Raw genomic sequence first — 22,335 nt, 5'->3', positions numbered from 1 at the left:
GATCGCCGTGAATATAATCGCGCAATCGTAGCAAGTCCCGATACATTAGCGTTTGCACAAAGGTTGCAAACCTCTGTTCGGGCGTCATGACGGAGACGGAATGACAGTATACACAACCTTTTTTATTTACCGTGAGAGGTTATACATGAGTTAGCATCCAGCTTGGGTTTCGTAGCCGGGAAGACAGCGCAAATACGGACGAAGGCTCGAGTCTAGCCAACGGCTGGGCTTTCTCGACCAGAGTCCACCGCAACGACAGGCGCTCATCTGATCGCCGATCCGCAAAAACAAGGTATTCGGTGGAGGTTTCAAGGTCAGGACCAGGGGTAGATCTCCCGTCTGAAGCTATTCGTAATCTGCACGAAAGGAGTGTGAGAAACATGTGTTTTTAAAACACACACACACATACAGTCTTCTTCAGTCACAGAGTTACACTGATTGTCCCCATCTTCTCTATCTTCTTTCAATAGTCGAAGTCCTTCGCAACGTACGTCGAATGGTACCGTCCGACAGCCAAGAAACGATCGAATCAATTGGTCTGTCCAATGCTTTTGCTCTGAAAACTGTGACTGGTTATAGAACGTATTAAAAATAATGAGGGAGCGTACTTTTAGACCACAATCCACCGCAGTTCGTGCAGAAGAAGCGGGCGCTGCCAATCTCCCAAAATATGTGAGGTGAGAAAAAACTGACTTCTCGCGCAGCAAAAGTGTTCAAAACTGTAAACGAAACTCTTCAAACATTTCGACGATGATGACGTCATGGGTATTACTTGCGAGGATCTACCAAGCTGAGCATGATGTCGAGAATGACGACCAAACGATCGCTTCGACCATTTATAGTAAAGCTTTTGCTCTCACTCTCTATGACGTCTTTGAACGTGTTTGGACATCTTTGGACGTCTTTACACATGAGCCCCATGATAAGAAAAACGTCATGCAGCACGAATTAGACTAGTGGATAGTGTATCGCGTCCAGTGTAGGAGGTTCCAGGGTTCGATTCCCACTCTGTGTCTTCTTGTCGTCATGTAGAAGTCGGCCCAGAACCAGACATTAGTGTAACGTTTTATTCAACCTCGATGGTATCATTGTCATATGCGACATCGCAAAGAAAAAGGCGCGAAAGATGGAAGGCAGGGTGGGCAAAGTACAGACGACACCGTCGCAATGCGAGGAGGAGGAGAGCGATGTAGCAACTATAAAAGGTGCTCTGGTTCTACCACGGTTGATCAAAAGCCCATGAGGGGCATCTATCCACGACGTGGGTCGTTTCGTGGAGCAAAACGTAAGTTGACCGCCTCTGCTGTGGGAGTGTATTCTATGTATGGCATTATTTTTCAGGAACTAATAGCCGCTGTCACCGCATGACACTGAACACACACAGGGACCCATCCCATCCTCTCTCATCATGAATCTCAAGCGTTCCTCAACTGAAGGGAAAAGTGAGCATTGTTTCGTGAGGGGGAATCTCGTTCTGATTTTGTTTGACCGCAGTGCTACGCTGTCTCGTATGTCAGTACGACCTCATCAATGCCATGCTCGTGGCTGTAGAAAGAGAGCACGAAGCTAGAATAGAGAATCTCGGTAACAGCCCAGTCATCCTTTCAGACGACGACGACGACGACGATAGGGTCAGTAGTTCGCCTTTCATAATACCTCAAGCGGACGACGACGAACCCCTAGATGGACACGACAGTGCTGACGAACTGCTCATGTGGGAAGGGGATCAGTCGTATGCAGATTTCATTCATCTGGCTGGTTTGGCTAGAGATGAATCACCAGATGCAAGCCCAGAATTTCGAAATGAAGATGGGCCTGTCCAGGGTTGTAGAATCGTTGAATTACGAGAACATGTCATAGAGAATCATCCCTCCATTATGGAGAGACAATTTCTTCCTTTCTTTGTCACAGATGAGGCGTTCGACGGGACGGCTACCAGGTACACGCTTCTCTGTTCCCCGCACGACGACAACGTTGACGATTTGCGACTCTATCTACCGAGCATAGCTCCAGTAATCACGCTCGTCCTGAAAGCATATCCCATGCCTTTCATATTTTTTCTGTGTTCGAAAGCGCTCATGATTAAGGACGGAGCCGACGGGTTAACTTCTCATCTCCTTCACGTGAACCTTCACATGAGAGTGGTTCATAACCACCAAGAAATTGAAGGCGCGATGAATGCTGCCATCGCAGAGTCCTCGCAACGTGTAGAAAACTATGCGAGAGAACGGTCTGGTTTCACCTCGAACGACGTCCAATGTGTCGACTTAAAACTAGCGCGCTTAAAACCGAAGCGGATTGGGTGCGCGATCGTGCTTCCCGAAATGTTGAAAAGCAAAACAAAGACTCTCACAAATGTCAAACTTCCGCTGAATCACGAAAACGAGTGTTTCAAGTATAGCGTGCTGGCACTCTTGCATTCGTTGAGGAGCAAACCAAACCTTCATGTCAGGTACCACAAATACATGAATCCCAAATTACCCAGTGGGAGGGAAAAACCAAAATCTTTGTGTACATCTACGTGTTCGATGAGCAGATGAGTTCGATATCTACCGGACGGGTTCCCTGCACGCTCTATAAGGATGATGTCCATCTGCTCGAGGTTAGCGAGCATTTCTGTGGAATCAAAAAATTTAGCACTTTCATGGGACGAAGTGACTAATTTTTGTTGCGAGAAATGCACAAGCGGTTATGGGACGAGAGAGGCGTTGGAGCAGCACGAATGTCTGTGCCGAGACGTAAACGAAGTGATTCTCAAACTGCCAAAAGCGGGGGAGAAAGTCTCATTCAACAAGATACAGTAGATGCATCCCTACCCGTATTTCGTGGTATTGGACACGGAGAGCGCCTTGGAAAAGGATGCACTCGTTAAGGACGCCGTGAGTGTGCACAGGATGAGCTTATACTGCATCGTTGTAGTGAGAAGTTGCGACGGCAAAATACTAGGCCTAGATTGCTATTTGGGACCCAACACGGCAGAAAAATGCTTGCTCTCGCTCAAGGGATTTAGCGATCAAATTGAAAGGTTGAACCATTGTCCCGCACCGTTGGTCATGAATATGGAAGACCACTTTCAACACGGGAGCACTGCAAATTTTGTGGAATCAAATTTAACCGTCCACGCGGAAGGTGTCGCATCACGACCACACCCCCTTCGTAGAGCCTCGTTCTTCGAATTTTGTTGTGACGCTGTGTGATACGTGTAACCTTACGTGTCGTAACACGAAATAACTCGTCGTGTGCGTGCACGACCTGCAATACGATTTGAGCTCTCTTCTCCGCCACATGCACGTTCTAATTCTGGGCGAACCGTGGATTTTAGCTTTGAGTTCGGAAAAGATAAGAGGCTTCAACAATGGTGATCTCCATTTCCGTGATACCATGCAGTTTTTCAACTTGTCTTTGTCTAACCTGGTGAAAACACTGCTCGCCAGCGGTGGCGAGAGTGCGTTTCATTGCACCCGTCAAATGTTTGGTGACCGTTTCCGGCGCCTCCTAAGGAAGGGCATTTACCAGTACACCTTCGTCGACAGTTTTGAAGCATACAATTTGCCCGCACTACCGCCGAAGGAAGCTTTCAAAAGTGACCTGGACAACCGAGAGATCATGGACGAGGACCATCACTACGCCCTCGAGATTTTCGAATTTTCGAATGTAAGAACCTCGGTGGCTACACCCGTCTCTTCGTCACGCTCGACGCCTGTCAGGTCTGCGACGTCGTACTGTATTTCAGTAAGATAGCGCTATAGAAGGATAGGTTACATATCCTACCTACCGTGTCTCTCGCCAGCTACGCGTGGAGGAGCGCTCTGAAGCTCACCAAAGTCAAACTCGAGCTCATGAGCGATCGCGAGATGTACGAAACGATCGAGAAGAGAATCAGGGGAGGCATTTGTAACAGCTTCCACAGATATTGTCGGGCTAATCACGAGGGATGCGACGATTACGACCCTCAACAAGAGAAAAAAATTATTCAGTACTTAGATGTAAACAGTTTGTATGCTTATGCTATGAATTTCCATCTTCCGACAGGTGGTTTTGAGTGGGTCGATCCTTCCAGCTGGGGCGATATCGATTTTCTCAAAATTGCTCACGATTCACAAGTGGGCTAACAGCTTCCACAGGTACTGTCGGGCTAATCACGAGAGGTGCGACAATTACGATCCCCAGCAAGAAAATACTTTTGTCCGGTACCTCGATGTGAACAGTTTGTACCTGTACGCGATGACTTTCCATCTCACGACAGGTGGTTTTGAGTGGGTCGATCCTTCGAGATGGAGCGAGATCAATTTTCTCAGCATTCCTCACGATTCGGAAGTGGGATTCGTGTACGTGGTAGACTTGTCGTATCCCAAAGGACTGCACGCGATCACCAGGGATTTTCCCCTGGAACCTGAACACAGGTGCGTGCACGGCAACGAACTCTCCCCCTACCAGCGACACTTGAAACACGCATTGGCACTGAACGCCTCTCCCACAAAGAAACTCTTGCTGACGTGCTACGACAAAGAACGCTATGTCATTCTACGTCAACGTTACGTCATTCAACGCTACGTCATTCATTATGCATTGCTCGCTCTGTACATGAGGTTGGGCATGAAAATAAAACGTGTTCACAGCATCCTCTCGTTCCGCCAAGACAGCTGTTTGCGAACCTTCGTGCAGAGGAACGTCGCGTTGAGGAATGCCGCAACCACGAAATTTGAGCGACTTCTGTACAAAACCATGTCGAAAAGTACATTCGGTAAGTCGATACAAAATGTGAGACGTATGAAGAGGTACGCTATAGCCTACAACAAAGAAAGCGCACTCCCAAAAGCTAGCTTCATCAACAGTCAGCATTTTCACATCCTGAGCGACAAGTCCATCTTATACGAGATGAAACAGCATCGCATCAAATGCACGCACCCCTTTTACGTGGGCTTTGCCATGTTAGAGATATCCAAAGTCCGAATGTACAGCTTCATCTACGAGTCGCTCTTTTTTTGCTTGACGTGCCAAGTGCAACTGATCTATAGCGATACGGACAGCATAATTTTTTCTCTCACGTGTGCAAGCCTGGAAGAGAAGCTGATGAAAATCGGGGAGGAGTTAGATCTGTCTTCCTATCAGCCGAACCACCCGCTTTTCAACGACGAGCATGTGAACCAGATGGGTTACTTCATAGACGAGACTGGAGGGGGTGTTATTCAAGAAGTCGTAACCAAGCTAAAATGTACAGCATTCTCTTGGCTAGGACACACAACCAGATCGCGAGAGCAAAACCAGTCAAGAAAGGCGTGGTGAGGAAACATTTATTGCACGAAGTGTACCAAAATTCTCTGTTCAATAAAAAGACAGTCTCTCAGAAGCAGTGCACCATCCAGATTATAAAGCAAACAATGTACAGCATTTTGAGACTCAAGAAGAGCTTGGTCCCCTACAACGACAAGCGCTATCTCGTGGATGCCGTACACTCCTTCCCTTAAGGAAGCTGCGAATACGGTAAACTTTCCTAGTGTTTTCGTATAGGATTATGATAGTGCTCTCTCTTTGTGCAGCATCGGAAAACCCGGAAGAGAGCCCCAGAGCGTCGTCGTAGACGGGGATCGAGTGACCGTGGAACAAAGAGCAAGTCCTTCGTGCACGCGCATATAATCGAGAATAAAAGTTCTAGTCGAGATATGCTTCTCTCTCTCTCTCTCTCGCAGACAGGAAAAGCACGGGTCAACGTGGCAGTGTGGTAGCGGAATGGGTATATGAAAAGAATGACCATTCCGTCATCGTGCTGGTACCGTGACCCGCGCAATGATGGCGCCCCATACCTTTTCTGGCCTTTTCTGTTGAGACAAGTCAGGGAGGGTGCAGGCATCAATCGACCAACTCCTTTGTATGAATTCTATAAAGATGCTTCTGTGAAAAAACAGTCTCGTCAAAGTTATTCAGACTGTTTAATGCGTTGCATTTCGATAACCAAACGGTATTTCAATAAATCAGCGACAAAGTTCACGATGTAGACTGCTTGCAAATGTCGCTGCCTCCGCAGGGCGTACTTAATATGAGCGATGGCACGAGCGAGAAGATCCACAATGTCTGCAGATACTTAGTTGAATTCGGCGTTGGCCGAGTTCACAAATTCACTCAGTCCCAGGGGTCCGTCCGGAACCGTTATACAGATGTTCTTGTAACGGGCGTAGATCCGACGCACCATCTCTTGCAGCGGCCCCGGCGAGATCTCTCCTATATTGCCAAAGTCTACCATGTCTGTCACGTAGCGAAAAGCAGTGTTGACGAGCTCGTTGCGGGGACTTTCCTTGTTGAAACATGCACTTCTTCCCAAGAAGCGTGGGTACGGGGACAATTTTGTAACCCGTGGTAGCTGAACATTTTCACGTATTGATGACGCGAGCGCAGTGCGCGCTGCCTTTATACAAATAAACACGCGCAAAGAAACAAGAGCGAAACCGAGAGAAAACCGAAGTCGAAGGGACCTGCAGACATGTGTGATAGAGCAATTACACATGGAAGAACCAAATGCAGAGAAAGTTGTTCATTTTGCATGAGAGATGCACCAAACAAGGCACTTCCGCAAAATTCCGCAAAAAACCTTGGGCTCTGTGCTTTCTTTGTGGGAATGTCGACAATTATGCCCCATTATTTGATAATTCTGATGATCAAATTCGAATGATCGAATTCTCGCACCTCCTTAGACATTCTATAGCTCAAATCCACGCAACACATTGCGCTCACCTCAAGTTCCTTCACAGCCTCAAGAGGATCGAGTGGTTCCCACTGTTGCGGCCTCACAGGTACATTCAACAAGGCTTCTGCAGAAGCAGTTGCAACCTCTTCCTCATTTTTCGTGTACCACTTAGCTGATTCATGAAGATACTCTGAAAATGATGACGCTCTACAGAAAGCACTTTGCAGTGATTTATTTGATTCGCAAAAAAGAAAAAGTGCAAAAAAATTATACGTGTTTCACTATAACCAGGATGCTAAAGTGAAATTTGTCATTGCTCTCACAACATGTAGTTCTGGCTAAATTATTTCTAGCATCATCCGATAGCTATCAGAAACAACTGGCTGGTTGGCCTCAACTGGTTCCTTCGCAGCTGACATACTGCCTGTACAGTAAAGCAAGTATTGGAAAGAAGCAACCACACTGCAGGAAGCAACTTACAAACGGGCTGCACCGATTGGGTGTGAGGACCAAGTGAGGAATAGCATAAGTCTGGGAGATAAGTTGGGGGGAGGCCCAAGCACTGCGGCTGGTACATAGATAGGTGGGTGCGGAGATGCCTGCAAGATGATGTCCTCTCCAGCTCCTGAGGACGGACCAGACAGAAGACTTCTTTTTCAGTATCACAAACTACGTACAGAAAGCTGTCAACAGGAATGGCACCTACTGCTCCAAGCTTGCTGGCCTGAGACAACATGAAGGTCTTCAGCTGGGCTACCTGCGAGAGGGAATTGGTTTAATATATTTACACTGCAAGCAAAGCGTACGAGACTACTTACCTTGACTACTCTCTTTCTGGGAGGCCGTAGAAAATGGACCAAAATGACGGCTTTCTGACATGTTAATACATTTGCATAGCCTGCGTACCAGTGTACTGTGAATATCCTCATTTCGTTGGCAAAGACAGGGATGTTTATTCAACTGCTGTAATTTTGCAAACAGGCATCTGAAAAATGCTATGCCAGAGGAAGAATTGACTAAAAAAAATCTTACCAGCGTGCTGCTCTGTTACGTGCGCTTGCGACGTGCCTGTACAGCTAGCGTCTCGAAGAGGCCCTGTTGCATAGTGGAAACATAATTTTACATATGTCACTGATGGTGACTGGCAGTATGAAATAAACGCATGAAACCGCCAAAAATCTGGCAGCAGCGAGAGCCAGCAGCAGTAAGCGCAGTAAGAGCGCAGTAAGTAAAATGCAACAAAACAGGCAACGTACCCATAGCGCCGTGATCTGCTGGTGGACGGCCGCACATAATCCACCAACCAGGAGGGCATTGCGAATACGAAAAAGCATCTGAAGGCCGCAAGTAACCAGTTATACAACAGTTATCATGCCATTATGTCGCAGTTATATCATACAGTTGAAGTAGTCATAGTAGGCGGTGTGTGCGTGCGTGCGCTCGAAACTGAAAGGAATAAGACCAATGTTCTGCTAAAGACACCGTGAGTAAAAGCCCCACTGCGAAAGCAACACACCACTTTGGCCCCTGCTTCCCATAGACAAAGGTCCTGGAAGGCCCAGCCAGGACTATTCAGCTAGTCGTCATTCTCTTTCATTACCTTCTCCTTTCCCTTTTCCTTCTTCTCCTTCTTTGGCGGCAAGGGTCAACCTTTTGCAGTACTTTCTTTTTCCTAGGAGCTGCACTCCGGTATTGTGTAGAGGTAAGATTTGGCGCGCAGAGCGTGCCCCCTTTTTGGGCTCGATTGTGGGTGACACGCCTGCTACACTGAAACAGTACATTCCTTTTACGGATTCTGAAAACTCGAGACATCAAGACCGGCGCCGCAAGCGGCGCCGCACCAACGCACACCCAATGCAAATACTAGACTTCACGACGACAGACGACACGACTAGACGACACTCCAGAACCTTGGTTTGCCAAGTTTCTTATTATCCACGGAGAAGACAGCACGAAGCCTTTGACCAAAATATCACCATTTGTCGTTGCTAGGGAGCTCGAGAAAGTCATTGGGAAATCCTAAACAGCAAAGAAACTGCCGACAGGAGACATACAAATTCAAGTACAAACGAAACGGCAAAGCTCCACGCTACTTACCCTCGATAGAATCGTTGATGTGGCAATTTCCGAACATAGGACACTCAACATCATAAAGAGCGTAGTATCAGAACATGAGCTCCTCGACTGTTCTAACTCTGAGGTCGAGGAAGGCCTAAAGGATCAGGGTGTAGTAAAAGCCCAGCGGATTGTAATGCGCCGAGATGGCAAATAAATCTCCACCAAACATATTGTACTTTCCTTTCAGCTACACAAATTTTCTTCAGACATCAAAGCAGGATATATCAACTGTGCCGTGCGACCTTCGTTCCTAACCCACGTCGTTTCTTTAAGTGCCAAAGGCTTAAGCACGGATCGCAGGTCTGCCGGGGACGCACCACCTGCCCAAAGTGCGCCGATACAGACCAAAGACATACAGCAGAAACCTGTCAAAAATAAGATTAAATGTGCAAACTGCAGCGGCAGTCACCCAGTCTATTCACGGTCCTCCCCTCAGTGGCAACAAGAAAAAAGACGTCCTGAGGATTAAAGCAACTGAAAACATCACATACAAGGAAGCGAAAACAACATTTGAATTTGCCAAAAAAGGCGGTTATGCTGCGGTGGTGCGTAGGGGAGCGACGCCACCGGCGAAATCCGTAGAGACCCAGACGTCTGGGTCTTTACGCCAAGCTCCCCAGGCACGAGGAGAGCCTGCGGAGAGTTGCTCTCCGCTGGCTCCGGCTGCTCAAATGGGCAGCCAGGAAGTCGTCGCCACAACCTCTGCAGAGGTTGATGGCACACTTTCAGTCTGGGATGGACTCACTGGGAGTTCACCCCAGACAGACACACTCATCATGGAGCTTGATGATGATGACTGCATGTCGCAGAAATCATCAAATCTCCAGAGTACACCTAACCCACGCACTCCTTCCCATGGGAAGGAGCAAAAGAAAAACAAGGAGGCCGGGCTACGAGTAAGCCCGAAAACAAACAGAAACTACCCCCACCCAGGGTTGTACCTCTTTAGTACACACAATCACCAGGCTCTCTCTGTTCTTATTAATCCCCACTTTCATTATGGGGCAAAGTATCCTTCAATAGAATTGTGGAGGCCTCCACACTAACATAGATGATATACACGACCTCTTTGAAAAGTACACAGCTGTCTGCTTCTGTTTACAAGAGACATACCTACATGAAGAAAGTCAAAATCATTTCCGTAGCCATAATGTTTTTAGAAAGTACCGTACAACTGGCACCCGTGCATCTGGAGGCGTGGCCGTGGCCCTCCCGCAGGGTATAGCTGCAACACATCTTCCGCTTGCCACGGACTTGGAGGCAGTGTCCATTCAGGTCTGCCTTGGCAATGTCTTGACAGTATGCTCATTATACTTGCCACCATCATCATTAATAAAACGAAGAGAACTTGAAAAGCTATGCGATCAACTTCCTGAGCCCTACATTATCTCAGGTGATTTTGACGCTCACAGTCCCTTATGGGGCACCTCAAAACTAGATAGCCGAGGGAAAATGTTGGAGAGGGTTCTTCTCTCAATGCCACTACGTCTCCTAAATTCAGCGTTATCAACATACGTAAATGTTTCAACGCAAAGTTTCTCTTTAGTCATTTCACTTTGCAGTCCTGCACTTTTTCCATGTCTGGACTGGACAATTGAGCAAAACCCTCGCGGTAGTGACCACTTTCCTATAATTATAAAATTTCGTGGTCCAACAAATTCTCTAAGGTCACGCCCTCCACGATGGAATCTTCCTGAGGCAGACTAGAGCTTGTTTAAGAAAGAAGCCAACCTTGTGTCTTTATCTTTTCAGGATACCAGCATTGAGAAAGCGAATAATGCTATCACGAATGCGATAATAAATGCTGCTCTGAAATCCGTACCACAAACATCGGGCCGTGTCCCTAAGCGTCCCAAACCTTGGTGGACAAATGATTGTGGAAAAACACGCAAAGAACAAAACATAGCTTGGAAACCTCCCCTAGAAAACCTCCTTGCATTTAAAAGGGCGCGTGCAAAAGCCAAATGGACGCGCAAGCAAGCCAAGCGCTCTTCGTGGTGCAGTTATATCTCCTTCTTAACACACAACATTCCATCAAAGATCGTTTGGGATAGGCTTCAGAAAATTAAAGGAGATTATACAGGCTTTTATATTTCCTTACTTCAGGTAAATGGCGCCTCATGTCAGAACTTCGGCGAGCAGCCTGACCTACTCGGTCAGCATCTTCACAGTATATCGAGTTCGTCTCCCCCCCCCCCCCATTATAACAAGAATTTTCTCTCCATAAAGCAACAAGCTCAAAAACAAGCCATTCCAGTCACAGGTGGCGAGGACCTTCTATATAACAAGCTCTTTCCCATGGTAGAGGTCCTGAGAGCACTGTCTCCAGTAAAAGTCAGTGCCCCTGGGCCAGACAGCATTGTATATCCTATGCTGACTCACCTGTCAAGCGAATCTAAAGAATGTTTGCTCAAGTTTTTTAATAACGTCTGGGAAGAGGGCCAAATGCCATCAACATGGAAGGCAGCAACGGTCATCCCCTTCTTGAAGCCTGGGAAGGATGCTTCAAACCCAAACAGTTACCGACCTATTGCACTGACAAGCTGTTCTGGGAAAACTTTCGAGAGGATAGTTAACAACCGACTGATGTACTATCTTGAGGTTAATAACTGCCTTCATAACAATCAGTGTGGTCTTCGAAATGCACTTTCGACAGCAGACCACCTCATCCGACTGGAATCCACTATTCGAGAGGCTTGTGTCAGAGGAAATCACTGCGCGTCCGTTTTCTTTGACATAGAAAAAGCCTATGATACCGCTTGGCGGTATGGTATCGTCCGAGACCTTTACTCATTAGGAGTACGGGACTGACTTCTCAGTTGCATAACCAACTTTTTACAGGGTATAGGACCTTCAGAGTTGAATTGGGGACAACGCTGTCGCGGCCTTTTATTCAGGAGAATGGAGTTCCACAGGGTTTAGTGCTGAGCGTAACACTTTTTATAGTTCAAATGAACTCAATAGCAAGCGTTATTTCCCTTTCTATTTCGTACTGTTTGTATGTGAACGATGTACAGATTTCTTATTCGTCCACAAATTTGAGTACTTGTGAGAGGAAACTGCAGCTCACAATTAAACTACTCAAATGGGCCGATCAAAATGGTTTTCCATTCTCTTCTGAAAAAAAAAAACTGTATCCTTTTTTCCAGGAGAAGGGGGCTGTACCCAGACCCCACACTGACTATCGATGGTCACGCTGTTGCAGCACATGAGGAACACAAATTTGTTGGCGTTATATTTGATAAAAAGCTCACTTTCGTGCCGCGCATCAAGATGTTGAATGCGAAATGCCTGAAATATTTAAATATTCTTAAAAACATTTCACACCAGCCCTGGGTTGCGGACAGGGAGACTCTTCGCCGCATATACTATTCTGTTGTTCGTTCTAAACTAGATTATGGATGTGTTGCATATGGGTCAGCATACTTATCAGTGCTGAAAGCTCTCGACCCAGTGCACCACCTTGGCTTGCGACTGGTACATGGGGCTTTCAGAACCACAAAGCTTGTATGTTGAATTAAACGAGTGGTCCTTGGAAAGGCGACGCTTTTACCTTGCAGTGTCTTATAGGCTGAGAATAAGGAGCTGTCCACAGCATCCTGCACACTCCACTGTACGAGCACTCGTTCCAAACGGCTCTCTATGAAGAAGTCAATTGCTGTGGCTCCATTTAGTATTCGAGTCCAGCGGGATGTAGAACGTTACAATTTTACAAGCTACAATCCACCGCCCTTGTTGTGCAGTAAGCTGATATCTCCTTGGCATCCACCTGTACAGCATGATACAAGTCTTCTGAAATTTGATAAACAGAATACCCAGCTTTGCAAATACAACAAGAATTTGAAGTCCTCAAGCAAAACTTTGGCGACCATGTGGAGATTTACACTGATGCTTTGAAAACGAATACAGGAGTATCATGTGACATGGTATCTGGTGTATACACTAAGCCACGCCGTACGAAAATGCCGGAATCAGGCCTGATTCCGGCCTGAATCAAAAATTGGGCGGGAATGTCATTCAGGCGTAATTCAAGAGTTTGCTATCAGGGCTGAATCCGGTCCTGATATCAGAAACTGAAAAGAATCCGATAACGCCCTGAATCCATTCTAATTGAAACTCGTCGATTTTCTGAATGTTTCCTGAATCAGCCTGAGGCTCCTTGACAGTAACCTGAATCGTATCTGACACTGTCCTGAATGTATCCGGAATCAGACCATTTAATCCTGAAAGAAACCTGATGCTGCCCTGGATGCACCCGGATTCAAATCCTTTCATCCTGAATCAATCCTGATTGTATCCGGAATCAAATAATTTCATCCTGAATGAAGCCTGTGCTGTCCTGAATTCCAATCTGGTTTCGCCTGAACACGCCAGAATGAAACCTGAAGCTTTTCTGAATGGACCCTGAATAGAACCTGATTCCTGCCGTGAATACCCCTGCATGGATATGGCACTAAAAACCAAAGAAGTGAAACAAAATGAAGTTTCATTCTGCAGATTTATTATCAGCACGTTTTAGTTCTCTGAGTTCACTCAGTCTTGTACTAAGGGACTTGACCAGTACCGCAGTTGTAGCTCTCCAACCCTCGCGGCCTGTGCCATGGGGCTGGGTAACATCTGCAATTGCCATATATTGAGACTAGTCTAATGGTACAAAACGTTTCGCAGAGAAATTCATGGCTCATAGCTCCTTACCGATAATGGCATCGATTGCCCTGGGGCATAGCGGCGGTCGCGTCTCCTCCTGTTGACCACGTGACCCGTTATGCCTTTGACACTTTACGGAGCAAGACCACAATGCTTCATCTGTGAAAACATTGATGAGGAGCGCCCGCGCCATGGCTGTAGCAGTTTTCGCAAGCTTGGCACCAGCGAACGACCTCGCCGGCACGTAGATCCCAGAACCGGGCAGTACCTCTGCAACCTATATTAGAAATAACCCGAAAGTGTTTCTAAAGGGTACTGCACAAACATGCGTATACATGTGCAGTGCAGAGCACAACAAGACTTACCTGGCGATCGCCACGCTTGTGTCTCAGTTGCAGCAAGACTGGTCGTTCTCGTCGCAGAAGGATGGACTCGGAGAACGTTGGGGTTCCGATCTCGTTGAGGGAGACCCCACGACGGGAGCAGGCGCTGGCTCAGACGTAGGAGCACATCGCTCAGCTTCTTTTAGAAGAGGGCGAGCCGCCTTCAAATGTCGTTGAAGTTCTGAAACAGAAAGCAAGTTTCACTGCCGCCCATAACAGCTTACAAGTAATGCGGAAGTCTCCAACAGGAATGGTAATCAGGGGGAACAGTGAGACTCTTACCAAGGTGTTTCGCAAGCTGCTCGCGTACGCTCTGCAACTTAGTCTCAGTATCCGCGAGGTCTCCTCTGCCAGTCGCAGCTTCTCCTGCAGCTTAGCGTTTTCGTCCTCAATAGCAGAATTACCGTTGAGCTCCTCGAGCAGCGCTTGTGCCTGTCGGGTCTTGGCGTCGTCACCCGATAAGGTGCCGAGTTCTTTGTTGAAAGCCTCAATCAATGCATCGACTTCCTCTTGCAGCGCAGCCTCGTCATCTGTAAAGAACATCACTAAGCCATTTGCAACAACGGAGAATGGTTTTATGGGGGTTAGTAGAGTACGTCAATCCTAAAAAATGCGTCGCTAGGTAGGGGGGTACTCACCGGACACCTGCTTCAACGTAGCAGGATAATCCTTCTTTCCATTCCAACGTACTTTCACCTTGCTTCCAACAGCAGTTTCAGCGCCAAAATTCTTTATGTCCGATGTTGGGCATACGGAAAACTGATTTTCTTTTTGGAAACGCACCAACGCATACGCCATCCTTAGAGTCGGGTGAACATGCCACGGACGAACCTAGCAAGCAACTGTCAAAGCACAAAGCGATAGGGGCAACTATCCAGGTCACTTACTGACGTGAACGGGTTCGAACACCACGCCGCACCCAAGCTAGTGAGCAACTCCAGTAGTAGACGTAGGAGGATTAAATCGACCAAGGATAGATTCGACCATCGCTAAGGTCTGATATCGGAGGATATTTGGAGCAGGATACTTTCCGCCCAAGGAGGAGCGCGAGCCAAGACCGCCCCCGCGCGTTTCGCGGCCGCGCGTAGAGAGGGGTTTCCTTCTCGCGTTTGAACATGCGTGAACATGCAAAATACATCTTATTCCCTTTCCACATCTTTTAATACATCCCCGAGCGGAGAGTTTTCCTACCGCACTTAACATAGCATACTTTCCTCCTGAAGACATGCAAGCAATAGACATACACATTTGTACAAGTGAAAAGTATTTTATTAATGCCAATTAAAGCCAATGATGCTTAGTAATGCCAATTAAAGCCAATGGTGCTGGGGGGGATTGCCAATTATATTGCCAATTGTGTTGCCAATCTGTGTGAAGGAGAAAACCCCAGCGGAAAAACCTTCACACCTGAAACAGAAGAAACATACAAGACAACAAAGATGCTACAGGATGGCAATTAAAACATGAGAATGAAACATACTCACACATTTTCTTCCTTGATTTGACAACTTCCATAAGGGTATGAATCGATGGCATTGAATTGATAACGTTTATCATCATAGGGCATGAGAGCAAGCTTGGTATTCTCCAAGGTATACATGCACTGACGTTTGCTACATATTGATCTTTGCACATGAGATACCTTTTCACAATTGAACAACACATTTTTGTACACATCATGAAGCAAATGCTTGCGAAGTATATCCTTCTTCACTCCTTTTGCTCTAGCTATTTGATCATCACCAACCAACTTTATCGAATACATTTTAGCCTTTAGAGCAACTACCTCCTCAATTATACGACCACCAGTCTCACATTTGAATCTGAACAACTTACCCTTATTTTTGTCACTGTACAATGCATGATCTCCAGGATATGATGACAGGTCCAGATGTTCATCTGCAATTTTCTTCAGTTCACCTTCATAATCGTCAGTCATCAACTCTAGGTGACATTAGAAGGAAGCGAATTGTAATCAAATGAGCGTCCCATTGGAAGTGACTCATTATTTTTTTCTTCCTGTACTGTGGATGCTGGCTCTGTTTCATTAGATGGTTTCTGATGATTTTTTATAATGTAGTACATAGCAGTTAACATTCGTTTTACTTTAATATCATCGCTTTCGTTAGATTCCAGAATTGATTCGATAGGAGTCAATACCTCAACCTTTGTAGCCATTTTTTAGACACCTACCGTCTTTGCTAGAGCACGACCTGCGACACCACCGAGCACACTGGATAATCCAGTGAGTAATAAGGGGATTAGTGGCACTAATCCACCCTTCTGACGATAGAGGAAGGATCTTAGTCTTTTTAGGGATTTGTGCAGCGTTTTATATGCAATGTATCGAATGGTGTGTTTATACTTTTCCAGCTCTTTGAACAATCTGGGCGGTAGCTTAATATTACCATTCAATATATTCTTACAGACTTCAGAAAGAGCTTCAATATATGAGGTGGCGCCTCCTTTAAAATCTCATCGCGCTCTTTAGGTGTACATGTTGCAAGGACTTTTAGAAAAGTTAAATGATGACGCAGAGTTTTCATTTTGGCAAGAAAACAAACTGTCGAACGTTTCCAGTAATGCCTGTTCGCAGACGAAATTGAGACTGCGTCAGAGGGTGTAGGTCAATCACTAGATAACCAAATGGTTTCTCTGTTGCCTGCTCAAATGCACTGATAAAGTATGGTAATTGAGCTTTGCCGAAGATCTGGCGTCCTAAAAGTTCCAGCTGCGTGCGTGACCTTAAATTATTAAATAATATTATATATGTGCTATTGTGAGATAATGTTCTATAGTTGACGTCGTTGTGAAATAAGTACTGACAAAGAAAAACAATGGATGCGTTCTTATGATGTGATGCTCTCGTATAGAGATGAACCATTTCTTGCATCACATTCTTCTCAGTCATGAGATCGTCGACTATAATCAAAGTAGGCACGCTCTCATCCCATGTCTTTGGTAGCTCTTTCTGGAATGTAACATCATTTGCGAATTCATTTTGCCAGGTCGCATCATATTTGCTAACGTAAAATATTTGCTCTGGGACTACAGTGAATACTGTAAGATTTCTTAAAATGTTACGAACGAGATAGGTTTTACCCGACATTGAAGGACCGCAAATAATAACCCTTGCAGGGTGGATAAAAGCAAATCGACCTGCGTCAGACATCACGATGCAAAAGTAAATGAGACAATGAATAAGTGATGGTGTGAGAAATGGATTTATTGTACATCTCACCAATCGATTTGATCGTCTTGACTTTTCGCGGAACGACGCTTCATTTCTATAAGACGCTCGTGTGCGAGGAACCTCCTCACAGCTTCTGCTTTTGCTTCATATATTTCTTGTTTAAGTCGCCATTTTTTCTCGTCCGCCGTCTCCCGCTCATCATCATATTCCTTTCCAAAACATCGAGTGAAAAGCTTCCATGCAGCTCCCATTTTGTGTAGAAAGTTGATAGGTGAGTTGATCGGTGGTAAATGACGATTAAAACTCCCCGCTCGGGGATGTATTAAAAGATGTGGAAAGGGAATAAGATGTATTTTGCATGTTCACGCATGTTCAAACGCGAGAAGGAAACCCCTCTCTACGCGCGGCCGCGAAACGCGCGGGGGCGGACTTGGCTCGCGCTCCTCCTTGGGCTGAAAGTATCCTGCTCCAAATATCCTCCGATATCAGACCTTAGCGATGGTCGAATCTATCCTTGGTGCAGGATTAAATCGACCAAGGATAGATTCGCTTACTACTCACCTATCAACTTTCTACACAAAATGGGAGCTGCATGGAAGCTTTTCACTCGATGTTTTGGAAAGGAATATGATGATGAGCGGGAGACGGCGGACGAGAAAAAATGGCGACTTAAACAAGAAATATATGAAGCAAAAGCAGAAGCTGTGAGGAGGTTCCTCGCACACGAGCGTCTTATAGAAATGAAGCGTCGTTCCGCGAAAAGTCAAGACGATCAAATCGATTGGTGAGATGTACAATAAATCCATTTCTCACACCATCACTTATTCATTGTCTCATTTACTTTTGCATCGTGATGTCTGACGCAGGTCGATTTGCTTTTATCCACCCTGCAAGGATTATTATTTGCGGTCCTTCAATGTCGGGTAAAACCTATCTCGTTCGTAACATTTTAAGAAATCTTACAGTATTCACTGTAGTCCCAGAGCAAATCTTTTATGTTAGCAAATATGATGCGACCTGGCAAAATGAATTCGCAAATGATGTTACATTCCAGAAAGAGCTACCAAAGACATGGGATGAGAGCGTGCCTACTTTGATTATAGTCGACGATCTCATGACTGAGAAGAATGTGATGCAAGAAATGGTTCATCTCTATACGAGAGCATCACATCATAAGAACGCATCCATTGTTTTTCTTTGTCAGTACTTATTTCACAACGACGTCAACTATAGAACATTATCTCACAATAGCACATATATAATATTATTTAATAATTTAAGGTCACGCACGCAGCTGGAACTTTTAGGACGCCAGATCTTCGGCAAAGCTCAATTACCATACTTTATCAGTGCATTTGAGCAGGCAACAGAGAAACCATTTGGTTATCTAGTGATTGACCTACACCCTCTGACGCAGTCTCAATTTCGTCTGCGAACAGGCATTACTGGAAACGTTCGACAGTTTGTTTTCTTGCCAAAATGAAAACTCTGCGTCATCATTTAACTTTTCTAAAAGTCCTTGCAACATGTACACCTAAGGAGCGCGATGAGATTTTAAAGGAGGCGCCACCTCAGAGCATAGAAGCTCTTTCTGAAGTCTCTAAGAATATATTGAATGGTAATATTAAGCTACCGCCCAGATTGTTCAAAGAGCTGGAAAAGTATAAACACACCATTCGATACATTGCATATAAAACGCTGCACAAATCCCCAAAAAGACTAAGATCCTTCCTCTATTGTCAGAGGGGTGGATTAGTGCCACTAATCCCCTTATTACTCACTGGATTAACCAGTGTGCTCGGTGGTGTCGCAGGTCGTGCTCTAGCAAAGACGGTAGGTGTCTAAAAAATGGCTACAAAGGTTGAGGTATTGACTCCTATCGAATCAATTCTGGAATCTAACGAAAGCGATGATATTAAAGTAAAACGAATGTTAACTGCTATGTACTACATTATAAAAAATCATCAGAAACCATCTAATGAAACAGAGCCAGCATCCACAGTACAGGGAAAAAAAATGATGAGTCACTTCCAATGGGACGCTTATTTGATTACAATTCGCTTCCTTCTAATGTCACCTAGAGTTGATGACTGACGATTATGAAGGTGAACTGAAGAAAATTGCAGATGAACATCTGGACCTGTCATCATATCCTGGAGATCATGCATTGTACAGTGACAAAAATAAGGGTAAGTTGTTTAGATTCAAATGTGAGACTGGTGGTCGTATAATTGAGGAGGTAGTTGCTCTAAAGGCTAAAATGTATTCGATAAAGTTGGTTGGTGATGATCAAATAGCTAGAGCAAAAGGAGTGAAGAAGGATATAGTTTGCAAGCATTTGCTTCATGATGTGTACAAAAATGTGTTGTTCAATAGTGAAAAGGTATCTCATGTGCAAAGATCAATATGTAGCAAACGTCAGTGCATGTATACCTTGGAGAATACCAAGCTTGCTCTCATGCCCTATGATGATAAACGTTATCAATTCAATGCCATCGATTCATACCCTTATGGAAGTTGTCAAATCAAGGAAGAAAATGTGTGAGTATGTTTCATTCTCATGTTTTAATTGCCATCCTGTAGCATCTTTGTTGTCTTGTATGTTTCTTCTGTTTCAGGTGTGAAGGTTTTTCCGCTGGGGTTTTCTCCTTCACACAGATTGGCAACACAATTGGCAACATAATTGGCAATCCCCCCAGCACCATTGGCTTTAATTGGCATTACTAAGCATCATTGGCTTTAATTGGCATTAATTAAATACTTTTCACTTGTACAAATGTGTATGTCTATTGCTTGCATGTCTTCAGGAGGAAAGTATGCTATGTTAAGTGCGGTAGGAAAACTCCCCGCTCGGGGATGTATTAAAAGATGTGGAAAGGGAATAAGATGTATTTTGCATATTCACGCATGTTCAAACGCGAGAAGGAAACCCCTCTCTACGCGCGGCCGCGAAACGCGCGGGGGCGGTCTTGGCTCGCGCTCCTCCTTGGGCGGAAAGTATCCTGCTCCAAATATCCTCCGATATCAGACCTTAGCGATGGTCGAATCTATCCTTGGTCTATTTAATCCTCCTACGTCTACTACTAACTCCCGCTAAAAGCGTATGGCAGCGAAGGAAACTATTGGTGTCACTCATTCTCGTCACCGAATCCGAAGAAAGGGATCATTCCTGGAACAGTGCTGTTGCAGGGAGAGATGGGTCACTGTTTCCTTTCCTTTGTATTTTAGGAATTTCAAGCTGACTTAAGCTCTCCAAAACCGGCTGGAGTCGTCACCATCTGTTTAACAATAGTGCGCGGGGCTGGCTACGTCTGTTTTTGTGATTTAACGACTGCAGAAAAGAAATAGCGAACAGAAGGGGAAGCCAATTGGGTGTCGTGCCATGCAACGTGCAGGCGCAGTGTAGGTATCGAAAATGATATGCAAAATGGTATGAAAAAATGTATGAAAGAACGCCCCCCCACTCAAAAAAAAAGGAAAAACGTCCCCGGAAAAATGTCCCTGGCACGAGGTGGTAGTGATCCCATCTTTCTCTGGACGGATGGTTGTTGTACTCCAAAGGCGTGACAAATACCCCTGCGTGTATGATAATTTCACAAGCCGTAAGTTAGTTTGTCCCTTATGCTGAAACAGATTTATCACGTTGTATAAGTGCTAATGAATTAGTTAAAAGTAAAATATAAAGCCTTGAAGCCGCTTTCTTAGATTTATTGTTTATGGTCAGAAGACATCCCACGTGCTTTTTCTTATTTCAATAGTTTTTAGAGCACTTTGGCTGTTCCTGTCACGAGTTGCAGACTTATATTCAGGAGAAGCTGCTTCTGTTGGCTGGCCCATATATTTTTCGCGAATTTGTCAACTGAAGAAGTACCTTGCGAAAGTTCCGAGTATAATTTAGCAATTGAAAAAGCATCATGGCTGTGAAACAGGACGTGCTCATTTGTGTTCTTATACTTATCAATAAAAATGTTAACATATAAACCGCTAAAGAAGGTGGGATACTTTCCCGTCAACAGGAAACAGGCCAGAGATCATTCTCATCGATGCTGTTTTAATAAATAATCTCAGAACAAGTCCAGCTCATGCTGGCTACATGGCTACATGATACGTTTAAAAGGGGCCAACCAACACGTGACCGACTGTATATATACGTAAAAATTCGTTTCTTGCGTCGCTTAACCAATGCTGAATTTTCGCCTCACAATACCGAATACGAAAAAATGCTTGCGAATCGCTCCCTAAATAATGGGGGGAAGAACACAGGAAAAAAGTCACCCAATGCTCAAAGGAATTTGATCTTTCTACCAGCCGTTAGTCGTATACTGCAATCCGCTGACATTTTTTTCTGCCTATCTCCACCCACAGCCCTCCTCATGGGACTTTTTTTTTTCGGGGACATTCTTTCCGTATCCTACATGTCGATAAACAGGGCAAAAGGACGGTAGGAAGGAGGAGACATACACACACTAGCAGCGCGCCTTGTGTGTGTGTCTCCTACCTGGTCCCGTCTTTTGCACAGCGTTGGCGAAGATAGTCCCGGTTTCGCAATGACGATAAAACGGCCAAAAGAAACGTAGAACATTAAACTGTACACCATAGGTGGGGAAGTTACTTTTATTTTCTAGTGCACTACCGTTACTCACTACTTTTTCAAAACGTAACGCGTTACGTTATTCGTTACTGTTGCGGTAGTAGGTAACGCGTTACTAACGCCGTTACTTCTGATAAGTAATGCCGTTACTTTTGCATTACTTCACCAGTTGTCCTATTATTATGTACCGTTTTTGGTTGAGTCACATAAGTGCGTTCCGCAAATCAATAAAAGCAGTGTTGGGCACAAACAAGGGTCACGCATGAACACAACTTGCATGCACGATAATTATTGAAACGCAGAAGTAGTTGATGTTCAAAATTTTCATCTGTGAGCTTCGCCCGTTGGGCTGAGAGGACGCCTAATGACCAGTGAGTGTTCCTTGTCAAGGCTGATAGAGACGGTGACCTTTTATCTCACACAATACAAGTCCAAACATCAAATCCATTGGTACTTTGTTACTTGTTCAGACGGTAGAGGCTATTTTTCTGCCGCTTTAATTTGGCCCAATCGTCCGAAAAAAAAGAAAAAGAAAAACAGAGGGAGTGAAAAACAGAGGTGGTTAGCAAAGGTGACGTCTCAACCAGGGTAGGTCAATAACCCTTCTTTTGCTTTCTTCGTGGATGTCGATGTGACCTTCTTGTCATTGTTGAAGATGAATAGAAAAAATCGGAGAATTTGCCGGATTCTGCAGGCACGGTCCTCGCTCAAGCTTTCAAGT

General features: G+C 45.2%; 1 long non-coding RNA gene across 1 annotated transcript in view; it reads right to left on the bottom strand.

The window, feature by feature from the left end:
• The window catches only part of LOC135368463 (uncharacterized), a 291,834-nt gene that overhangs the window by 251,390 nt on the left and 18,109 nt on the right, over window positions 1–22,335 (bottom strand). The window lies entirely within an intron of this gene.

This window comes from Ornithodoros turicata, chromosome 1 (assembly GCF_037126465.1).
Source record: "Ornithodoros turicata isolate Travis chromosome 1, ASM3712646v1, whole genome shotgun sequence".
In the NCBI taxonomy this organism is placed as follows: Eukaryota; Metazoa; Arthropoda; class Arachnida; order Ixodida; family Argasidae; genus Ornithodoros; species Ornithodoros turicata.
Note: the sequence above shows the minus strand (reverse complement) of the source record. Positions and strands in the feature narration are given on the sequence as shown.